The 11,776-nt window shown below is 44.3% G+C and overlaps 1 protein-coding gene and 1 long non-coding RNA gene across 3 annotated transcripts in view; one reads left to right on the top strand and one right to left on the bottom strand.

Annotated features, from left to right (window-relative positions):
• SLC16A1 (solute carrier family 16 (monocarboxylate transporter), member 1) overlaps nt 1-7,552 on the bottom strand; it is a 50,832-nt gene extending 43,280 nt beyond the window's left edge. Inside the window, exon 1 of one of the 2 annotated variants that reach the window (XM_011933146.1) lies at nt 7,235-7,552. The gene's annotated coding sequence lies outside the window, so the exon portion shown is untranslated. Of the gene's footprint in view, nt 1-6,474 lie in introns of both variants that reach the window. The other variant, XM_011933147.1, reaches the window with a different exon arrangement.
• A 53-nt stretch (nt 7,553-7,605) lies between these two features.
• The window catches only part of LOC105505341, an 18,388-nt gene continuing 14,217 nt past the window's right edge, over nt 7,606-11,776 (top strand). Inside the window, exon 1 of the long non-coding RNA XR_001000729.1 lies at nt 7,606-8,927. This is a non-coding gene — a long non-coding RNA (uncharacterized LOC105505341). The remainder of the gene's footprint in view (nt 8,928-11,776) is intronic.

The raw sequence follows: 11,776 nt of genomic DNA, 5'->3' as shown, positions 1-11,776 counted from the left end.
GCGACTGCACTTCAGCCTGGGCAACAGAGCGAGACTCCATCTCAAAAAAAAAAAAAAAGAGTAAATACTAACAACAGCATCATACAACACAATAGACTGAAGTAAGGATGTGCATTTCTAATTTCCAGGGCAGGTATTTCAAACTTTAGGTTCATCAACCTCTTTTTTCCAATTGAGCAAAATAAAGGCCTGCACTAATAGTGACCTGTTGAAGACAAGGTATGAAGCAATTTTAAGTACATTTGAGGTTGTGAACACACCCAAAACAGGACAAGAAAATCCCTCAAGTCTGTGAAGACACCCAATGTTCCATTTAACTTACGGCACTTAAGATGAACTCCTTTGGAAACATAAACATATACCTCTTGAATACAAAGGAAAATTATTATTATTATTTTGAGATGGAGTTTCGTTCTTGCTGCTCAGGCTGGAGAGCAATGGCGCAATCTTGGCTCACTGCAACCTCCGCCTCTCAGGTTCAAGCGATTCTCCTGCCTCAGCCTCCCGACTAGCTGGGATTACAGGCATGCATCACCATGCCTGGCTAATTTTGTATCTTTAGTAGAGACGGGGTTTCTCCATGTTGGTCAAGCTGGTCTTGAACTCCCAAACTCAGGTGATCCACCCGCCTTGGCCTCCCAAAGTGCTGGGATTACAGACATGAGCCACCGCGCCCAGCCTCGAAGGAAAATTATTATGCCTTAATTTGTGAAAATCATTTTGTTCTCTCTTAGCATATACACAAATATTTTGTTCCCTCTCATTGTGAGGTCAGAATTTATGATGATTAGTAAATAAAACAAAGTCAATAACCAAGGAATGTCATCATGGTTCTGTAAAATCCTGTGACATCAGCATCTGTGTGCTGTGTTGCTTCATAGGTTCTGGCTAACTTCATTCTAACCTTGGAACAGAAGTAAAGAAGTTAGGAACAGGGGTCCTTAGACTCTTTGGTGCCAGGGATTCCTACAGAACCCTTGTCAGAATGTTTTCTTTTTTTAATATAATTTTATTTTTTTCTTAAACAAATAGAGACAGGGTTTCGCCATGCTGCCCAGTCTGCTTTTGAACTCCTGGGCTCAAGTGATCCACTGACCTCAGCTTCCCAAAGTGCTGGGATTACAGGCGTGAGCCAGCATGCCCAGCCAGAATAATGTTTTTAAATGCACAAAATAAAATGCAAAGATAGAACTGTCAAAACGCTTTAACTGGAATTAACAATGTGCTTTTAAAAAATAAAATAAGATCCAGCAGTGGGTCTAATAACCACAGTAATTCTGAGGTAGTGATAAGCTTAAACAATTTGAAGATAGCTATAACAGCTGCATTATGATATGAAGTACATGATTTCTGTTGGTGACAAAGTCACAGGTACTGCTAATACAACCATGCGTTTGTTGCCTATATTCATATTTGAATGAAATTCCAAGTTTTAATTAGAGATTAATGAAAAGATGTAATATTTTTCCCCCAAACAAGTTTACAGACCCCCCGAATTCAATAGACCTTGGGGAATCAATATGCAGACCCAGGATAAAAACCTCTCATACGGGAAGAGAAGAGTAGGTCAATAAAGTAAAAACATAAGTTTTGGTTCCCAAAACTCGAAAAGACAAATTATAAAGGCCCTGTTACTCTCCAAAATAGTCTAACACACCAGAGCAGTGTACAGATTTTCATTCATTCAATAATCTTCAAAAGGTTTGTATAGGAAGAGCAAAATCAGAGGGAGGACATATTTTTCAACCAATGATCAAATATATAGCTTATAATATCAGTACATTTTGAGGAAATTCTTCTATACAAAGGCCAAGTCATTGTAATTAAGTCAGATTCCAACAATATCATGAGTTGTGATTAGCAACATGATAGTGTAGATAACCAACAGAATTGGATCTTACTCTGCAAGACAAACGGTCAGTGATACCCTTCAATGGTTCAGCCCATGCAGCTGCCTCACTGGTGTGGTGGATGTGAACCCTTCCTTCCTATCATTGTGCATACTGTGATCCCAGAAGATTGTTATTGCTGGACAGGTGGGGTAGCTCACACCTGTAATCCCAGCACTTTGGGATGCCAAGGCAGGAGGATGGCTTGGGGCCAGGAGTTTGAGATCAGCCTGGGCAACACAGCGAGACCCTAACACTAAAAAAATGTTTAAACAAATTAGCTGAGCATTATGGCCCATGCCTGTAGTCCTAGCTACTCAAAAGGCTGAGGTGGCTCTGCTTGAGCCCAGGAGTTAGAGGCTGCAGTGAACCATGATGGTTTCACTGTACTCCAGCCTGGGCAACAGAGTGATTTTATAAATTTTTAAAGTATAATTCATAGATTTATAACTTATATACTCTTCTCAGGATGACACTAGGAACCAAACATGCCACCTAAACTAGTCCTTCCATTCATTGTAAAAATCTGCTGTAACACTCCCTCCCTGCAAAGAGAAAAATATATAAACAAGGTAGCAGTATTACAAATGAAAAGTGGGGGGTTGGACAAGAAATAACAAAAGGGACGAGGGATTGGCAGAAACTGCATGTGGTAGGGCAGGGGGGCCTACTAGGAGAAATATTAAGATGATTCAGAGGTTTTAAGCCTGGCTACCTTCAAGAATGGTAGAATCAGAAGAAAAAAAACTAGGTTTGGAGATGAAGGAAACTTGAGAACAGGCAGAGATAATGAGCTTTAAGTGACATATTAAGTTTGAAATGCCCAGGAAGCAACTAGAAAAGGAGATCATCAATAAGACTGTTCAATCCCTGTCCTTGAGGAACTTACAATCTGGAATCCTTTTATAGCTAGAGATTTGGATTTAGTAGTGATTCTACTAGATACTCCCTAAAAGCTGTGGGAACAGCAAAGTCCTCCAAGAAAGAGCATGAAAGTCCAAAAGAAACGCCATCAATTTAAGGACAAAATTTTTAAATATTCTAAATACTAAAAGCCATTTGAAATGTTAACATCAAGTGCTAAAAACACTTTTAAAACTTAAAATAGTGGCCTTTTAAGAGGCCATACCTCGATACATTTAAATACATTTCCAGAAAAAGACAGTGTCAATAACATACCATATTGTATTAAAACATAAACTTTAACTTGTCCTTCCTATTCAAATTGTACCTCTCTTTATAGAGGTATTCTAGTTAAATTAAAAATAAATGGTAGAATTAAAGCCATAATTATTTCCACTTGCAAACCACTAGTGAAATAATGAAAACAGGCTATTAATGTAGTAGAAAAAGGGATAACCAAATATATGCCTCTTGAAGGAAGTACACAGCAATATCTAGGAATTATACTTGTCCTCTCCCCCAACACTCCCACTCGGAAATCAAACCTGAACTAAATTTGTTCAGTCTTCAATCTAGCTACCAATTTACAGCAAATACAAAGGATAGAGGGACATATTAAACTAGGACATGTTAAATCTATACCTGAGGGACATATTCATCAACATTCAGGATGAGAGAAACTGGAGGAAAAATGGCCTGGTTCCTTCAACAAATATTAGGTTGGTGCAAATGTCATTGTGGTTTTTAAATTGCCATTGAAAGTAATGGCAAAAACCACAATGACGTTTGCACCAACCTTACAAAGAAAATACATTACGAGGAAAATAATTAAGATGAGGGAACCTATAGATTAAAAAGTTTAAGAGACATCCCAAACAAACGTAATACGTTACCTTGTTTGGATCCCAAATCAAACCAACCAATTATTTAAAAACAACTGAGGAATATTTGAATACTGACTGGATATTTGGTGATGTTAATTTTTAAAGGTAGGGTAATGGCATTGTGGTTATGATTTTCTCAAGAGTTATCTTTCAGATATCTATATTGAAATAAAACAAATGAAATCATTTGCAGAATTTGCTTCACAGTAATCCAGTAGGGTCTGGGGAAATTAGATAGGGGAAGAGATAAATCGTGTCGCTCAATTCTTTGTGTTTTGATATTTTCCATACTTAACTGTTCAAAAGGTTAAAAAGAAAAACACCATTCTCAGGGGGTGCCAACAAAAACTGAAAACAACAGTTTGAATTTTGTCTCCAAGCCTTACAAGCTGAGCAGCCCTGGTCTAGTCACGCAACTTCTTAGTGTCCCTGTTGGTTAAACGGAGACAAACAAATACCACCTAATAAACTCATATTCGTTCAAGCCAGAAAGGATATAAGTATATAACATGTTGAACGTTATATCCTTAACGTCTTTGACTTTCCCAGTCTCCCACATCTGGTCTCCACCAAATCCTGTCTTGTCCATCACTGTGGTCTCACACCACTCCAATGCCTCCTTTCAGCCTGTTTTCCACATTGCATACAAAGTGATGTTCCTAAAACGCAAAATCCAATCAGGTTATCCCCAGCCCCACTGAAAATCCTTTTTTCTTTTTTGAGACAGTCTTGCTCTGTTGCCTGAGCTGAGCTGAAGTGCAGTGGTGTGATCTCAGTTTTCATTGCAGCCTCCACCTCCTGGGTTCAAGCAGTTCTCCTGTATCAGCCTCCCAAGTAGCTGGGATTACAGAAGCATGCCACCACACCCAGCTAATTATTTGTATTGTATTTTTAATAGAGACAGGGTTTCATCATGTTGGCCAGGCTGGTCCTGAACTCCTGACCTCAAGTGATCCACCTGCCTCCGCCTCCCAAAGTGTTGGCGTGAGTCACCAGTGCCCAGCTTGAAAATCCTTAAACTGCTTTCAATCAGCTTCAAGATAAGAGCCTTCTTTAAATTTTTTTACCCTCCTTGATTCCTTAAAAATTCCTTTAAATTTTTTACCCTCCTTGATTCCTTAAAATGGCTTACAAGGCCCTCCATTTTCTCATACTATCTCTTCAACTTCTATCTCTTTCTATTCTCTTAGACTTTTTTATGCTTTAGCTTTGGTAAAATTATTTCAGCTCTTGCATTACACCCTGTACCTCTAAGTGTAGCTTCAGTGTTCATGTCTGGAATGTTCTTTCCACCCATCATCACTGCCTTGCCTGGCTAGCTCTTTCATCCTTGAAGTCTCAGGTTAAACAGTATTTCCTCAGAGAGGTCTACCCAAATTGCTTCTATACTAAGTTGGGTGTCTTCTCACACCTACACAATACAGTATTTGTTCCTACAGGAACCTGTACTTACCCTAGTATAACAGTCCTTACTTGTTTGTAAAGAGTATTTGCTGTGGCAATTATATATTTACCTGTTTTCCCGCTAGACTATAACTCTAGGAAGGCAAGTGATGAAATTTGTTCACTGCTGAATCCTAAGTCTCTCATGGTGCCTGGTAGGCAATAACAAACTGAACATACAAAATTCACAACAACCTGGACTGTTTTCCTCATACCCAAGTTTCATCTTCCTAGTCCTCTCAACTGCAACAAAAACAAGACAGCTATGAAGGCATTTACACAGAGATCTTAATCTTGCATAGGACTGAGCATTGTAAAGTGAATTGAAAACACGATGGGAATGCAGAACACAAGGAGTTGAGAAATCTATTTTCAGGCTGAGATAATTTGTATCCTAATTTACAATCTAAAGAAAACTCAGGAGTGCCAATCTAACAAAAATGAGTTCAATGACACACATAGTTCCCACCAAACCATAACAAGTTTTCAGACCTAAGGTGTTAGATCACTTAATCCCTCCAGCCTCGGTTTCCTTATGTGTAAAACAAGGGATCCTTATCAGCTGGTCATTAGGATCCTTTCCAGGGCTAATATATGCCCTAATATTTGAAGGCTAAAAGATGTAAATTAATGAAACACTAATCATTTGTTTTCATCCTATAGTGATGAATTTTTTCCTTTTTAATCTGTTTAAGGACATTAAAGTTTACCCCGTTAAGCACAACTAAACCTTCAAATCTATTTAAAATATTACAAAATCTATATAAAAATCTTACAAAATGCTCCTCAGATCAACTTGCATATTTCACAAAGGTAACTGCAATCTGATGAAACAACAGCATCTACCTAAACCCAAAATTAATTACTGAAATATATTCAACTTCTGTGTAAATAATAAATCTTACTCACTACGTGTTTTCAGTGCTAAATATCTTGAATTGCTGGTCATTTCTATAGCAATCTGCAGGCAAAGTTGTGCCCCAGGGTGTAAGACTTGCTTTTATGAGTACTATTTAACACCTAACTAAAAAACTGAAGATACATAGTCTTTGCATCACCTCACCGGTCTGGTGGTTGAGATAAAAAAATTGTTGAAACCAGAGTAATTTTTGAAAAAAAAAAATCAAAACAAGTTATAGTAAGTTACAGTAAATAAAGTAGCGTGTAAACATTTCACTGTTATCAGTAGCAGCCCAGTTTCCTTGGGTTAACTGGAAACCCAAGGAAAGACTAAAGTAGTAACAAGTTTGTCTCCTGGTTTAGATTAGTTTTGGCAACTGCTTGTTCCATCAAATATGTCACGACAAAGTAATAAAATGTTAAAACGCATGCTGAAAAAAAAAAAAAAGACGTACTTGGAACAAAAAGCTTGCATCGGACCAAGTGTAAACGCTATCCTCCAGATTTCTCTCAACAAGGCCGCCTTAAGTCCAGGAGTAGAAGGGCGCTGCGGCGGATGCTGGCAGCCACAGGTTGAATGACAAAGAGCCCCCGTCAGCACCACTCCCAGGAGTCTGCGGGCTGCCCCGTCCCCTCCGCAAAGTCTACTCGAACCCTGCAGTCACGCCTTGGCTGTGGGGAATGCGGCTCTCCGCATCACTCTCGCAAGTCACCACGTGGGGCAAGAATCGGGGCACCAAGAAGGTTGGGGCGGACAATGTCACAAATCATAAATAATTCCTGCCCCGAGTCCCTTCCCTTGGAACAGAAGCGGCCAGGAGAGTCTGGAGGTACCACGTGAAGCAGCCTCATGTTATCCCTTTTCCAGATCAAAGCATCTCTCGAGGAGCCTATTGAAGACTTAAAGGGGAAGGGACTTCCCCAACGTCACCGGGCACTACGACCCAACTCCTCGGCCAGGCCAGGGGCCGGCATATGACCACGAGGCCCGCGGCTCGGCTGAGAGAGGCGCTGTCCCCAGCGCCTCAAGGTCTCCTTCACCAGCACTGCAGTCCGAGGCCACGCGGCTGCCTGTGACCACGATGCCCTCTGCTGGGCCGCCTCCCTCCCCCGGAGACAAAGTCTCCCAACCCCGGAGGTCCCCTCCGACCCCATCAGGGCAGCGAGGGCACCGTGGGGTCCGCGCCGCGTGCCGCCGGCTGTTACCCAACTAACCGTTATAAGCGCAGATCGCACCGCCGAGCGTGTGCGTGACGTGGTGGCGCGGGCTGGAGTTCCACGGGGCCCAGGGTCCGACTCCAGTCCTTCGCTCGCTGCCTCGTTAACTTGTTCCAGCACCTACGCAGCCAGCCAGTCACGTAGCAGCTCACCACTTTGTCTGGTCGGGCCGGCGAGGCTGCCTTATAACCGCCGGGGCTCGAGCATGCGCACAGGGGGCGGAGTCGTTTCTCCCGGCCGCCGCCCCCTCCCCGCCACACAGACACCCGAACTGTAGCCCGCATCTCCACACGCTCTCAGCCGCGCGCGCCCTCTAGCTCGCCCGCGCGCGCCGGCGCCCCCCTCCCCGCCACGTGACCGGCGTCCCAGTCCGACCCGCGCGCTGCGCCCCTGCAGAGCGACGCGGAGCTATCGCACCCTGCCAGACTCGCCCCTTGGTCCCTGTCTGACGAGCTCTAGGCAACCTGCCCTCGTTTGGAACACAAATGTCGGTCTCACCCCTCAGTTTCTGCAAGAGAAAAAGGAAAAGTCACCTAGAGGCCTGACCCTGACGGGTGGGGGGAGACGAGCGCGCGGAGTAGCGGGAAGCGACTGAGGAGTGGGGACTGGGCAGCGTTTGAATGGATGCGGGTGCCGCTGGCACCCTGGAAGACGCCGGGGGCCGGCGCTGTGGAGCCGGGCACGGGCTGGGATGTGTTTGGATTCCAATCCGGGCCTGACACCAGTTCAGTGACCTCGGGAAGTTCCCCAACCCTCTGGGCCTGTTTCCTCCCTCTGAAGTGGCGACAGTAACAGAACCGACCTCGTAGGCTCATCGGGAGGCCCTGAAGGGAGAACCCATGCAACTTGCCACCACAGAGCCATGCCCGCGGCGGTTGGCGCCTGGTGGGTATTAAAGACGAGTCGGGAAAGAAGAGCAGGTAAGAGGGTGGGGAGACTGGCCGGTGGGTTGGGGTGTGCACCGCGGCCACGTGGAGAAGCGGGAATGCAGAGGCCGGACGCCTATGGACGATGCGTGTGTGGGGCCGGAGAGAATCGTGGCAGGCGGCGCTGGGGCTGATGCGCCTCACCCGGATTAGCCTCTGTAATCCTCACAGCCCCGTGAAGTGGGCACTGCCGTGAACATTTTGTAAATAAGGGACCCGAGGCTCAGAGAGGTGAAGTAACTTTCCAGACGGCCCAGCTTGTCAGCGGCCAGCATTGAAGTCACACCCCAGAGCCTGTTTTTATCGTAATAGCCGCTTTGACCGGATAACCAACGTGTGTGTTGAAGTGATCAGATAACCATGGAGTGTCTCTGATGTCCAGGACTTTTGAGAAATACCAAAAAAGTATGAGGCAAGGCCCCTGCCTTCAAAGAGCTTGCAAGTTTTTGGGGGAGACTGAGTCAGGCACAAATTAACCAACATCTGTTGAGCACTTGCTGCTTGCCAGGACCCTGCCCTTCCCTCGTGTCTTCCTCCCTTCCAGGACTCACCGCCTCACTTACCCTCCCCCTCACTTACCCTCCCCCTCAATTCTCACAGCAACCCGGGGAGGTAGGCCTTATGGTTTCTGTTTTGCAAATGAAGAGCTTGAGATTGAAGAAGGGTACAGATTGGAGGATCAGGTCCTGAGAGGTCCTATGTGCTTTCCAAGAACAGTTCTGTGTGTTAGAAGACAGTATGGCATCCACGGCCAAGTACTACTAGTAATTCAGTAATTGCTTTTTACAGAAAGGGAAGGCATTTCGGGTCATTGGGGCAGCCAGGACTTACAAGAGCAGTGCTAGGGTGGCAGCAACATTCAGGTAGATGGTAAGCAGAATTAAGTTAGAGAGACAGAATCCTGAGTCTGGTTTAGATGTACATTTATAAGGCCCTGTTCTATGGAATGTAGTGAGAAGTGGTTAAATAAGATGAATCTCAGGAAACCTCAAAAGCAGGCTTATAGAGCCCCATAGGGTGGTAGATTGACAATATAGACTTAGAGCCCCATAGGGTGGTAGATTGACAATATAGACTTGAAAGCCAGATCTGTTGAGTTCCAAATTTGATTCTTGCACTTACCAGCTCTATGTCTTCAGGCAAGTCATTTTACCTTTCCAAGCCTGACTCCCAACTCTGTAAAACAAGGATAATACCTACCTCAGGGTTATTATGATAATAAAACTAGTATTTATTGCAGGCCAGCGTGGTGGCTCAAGCCTGTAAACCCAGCACTTTGGGAGGCTGAGGTGGGCGGATCACTTGAGGCCAGGATTTTGAGACCAGCCTGGCCAACATGGTGAAACCCTGCCAATATTAAAAATAGAAAAATTAGCCACGCGTAATGGCACACGCCTGTAGTACTAGCTACTCAGGAAGTTGAGACAGGAGAATTGTTTGAACCCATGAGGCAGAGATTGCAGTGAGCCAAGATCTCACCGTTGTACTCCAGCCTGGGCAACAGAGTGAGATTCCATCTAAAAAAAAAAAACAAAACAGAACAAAACAAACAAAAAAAAACACGAGGTGGACAGATCATGAGGTCAGGAGTTCGACACCAGCCTGGCTAATATGGTGAAACCCTGTCTCTGCTTAAAATACAAAAAGTAGCCGGGTGTAGTGGCACGCGCCTGTATTCCCCGCTACTTGGGAGGCTAAGGCAGAAGAATCGCTTGAACCCAGGAGGTGGAGGTTGCAGTGAGCCAAGATGGTGCCACTGCACTCCAGCCTGTCCAGCCTGGGCAACAGAGTGAGACTCTGTCTCAAAAGAAAAAAAAAAAATTAGTATTTATTTTGCAATCTCTTACCATATAGAAAACACTACATGAAACCTAACCCTAAAGATTAACCCTAGAGGCCCTTCCCTTGAATAGACCCCAAGGAGGCTCTGAGAGGGGCCTTAACAGTGTGTTCAACAGGATCATACTTTGTGTTGTATTGCAGTTTTGTACTCCTATCCTTGAAGATAGATAGTCATCAAAATATAGATACCTCAGGCCCTACAAAACCTGGATCTGCCTTAATAGATTTTAGTGTTGTGAAAAGAAGACTTCGGAATCAGAAGACCTGGTCCTGGCCAGGCACGGTGGTTCACGCCTGTAATCTCAGCACTCTGGGAGGCGGAGGTGGGTGGATCACCTGAGGTCAGGAGTTCAAGACCAGCCTTGCCAACATGGCCAAATCCTGTCTCTACGAAAAAATGCAAAAAAAAAAAAAATAGGCCTAGGCCGGGCACAGTGGCTCATGCCTATAATCCCAGAACTTTGGGAGGCCGAGGCAGGCAGATAACCTGAGGTCGGGAGTTCAAGACCAGCCTGAGCAACATGGTGAAACCCTGTCTCTACTAAAAATACAAAATTAGCTGGTTGTAGTGGCGCATGCCTGTAATCCTGTGAGGTGGAGGTTGCAGTGAGCTGAAATCACGCTGCCTGGTCACTCCAGCCTGGTCAACAAGAGAGAAACTCCATCTCAAATAAATAAATAAATAGGCCAGGCACAGTGGCTCATGCCTGTAATCCTGGCAGTTTGGGAGGCTGTGGCAGGCGGATCATGGGGTCAGGAGTTCAAGACCAGCCTGACCAACATGGTGAAACCCCGTCTCTACTAAAAATACAAAAATTAGCCTGGTGTGGTGGCACGCATCTATAATCCCAGCTACTCAGGAGGCTGAGGTAGGAGAATCACTGGGAACCCAGGAGGCAGAGGTTGCAGTAAGCCAAGATCGTGCCACTGTACTCCAGCCTGGGTGACAGAGTGCAAAGAAAAAAAAAAAGAAGAAGATCTGGTCCTATAACTGCTATCTGTGTTATTCTGGGCAATTAACTCACTGAACTTTCTTGGGCTTTGGTTTCCTCGCCAGATAAATTAAAAATAATACCTACTAGCCCGAACTGTTGTGTTAATCAAATGAGACAATATCTGCAGAAGAAGTAATTAGTAAAACTTTGGAAGTGTTCTATAAGTATTTATGAATTAATGTCATAATTTGTCTAAAGTACATAAAAGGGAAAAATCAAAAGCAACTCCAAGGCTCTTACCTGGAAAAATAGAAACAGGGTGGGTGGGTGAGCTGGTGAAAATAATAAAATAATACAGGTAAAATTCTTGCTCTTCTGCCAGATTTTCTTCCTGATTTGAGGCACACAACATTGAAGAAATGAACTAGGAAGCATAGGGTGAGAAATCAGAGTGGAGAGGAAATTGGAGATCTTCTAAGGCACTCCTGACTTTTTACGGAAATGGAAATTAAGGCCCAGGGACGCTAAAAGACTTGTCTGAGGCCTCCCATCTAATGATTGCCATGATCAGAAACTCAGTTTCTTTAAGTATAAAGAAAAAGTACAATCTTTAAGATAAAATATTTTGTCATGGGGGTCTTTTAGAATCATTACATCAGGCCGGGCGCAGTGGCTCAGGCCTGTAATCCGAGCACTTTGGGAGGCCGAGGCAGGCGGATCACGAGGTCAGGAGATCGAGACCATCCTGGCTAACACAGTGAAAGCCCGTCTCTGCTAAAAATACAAAAAATTAGCCGGGCATGGTGGTGGGCACCTGTAGTCCCAGCTACTCGGGA

This window comes from Colobus angolensis, unplaced genomic scaffold (genome assembly GCF_000951035.1).
Source record: "Colobus angolensis palliatus isolate OR3802 unplaced genomic scaffold, Cang.pa_1.0 Scaffold124, whole genome shotgun sequence".
NCBI classification, from domain to species: Eukaryota; Metazoa; Chordata; class Mammalia; order Primates; family Cercopithecidae; genus Colobus; species Colobus angolensis.
This window is presented reverse-complemented; position numbering and strand designations above follow the sequence as displayed.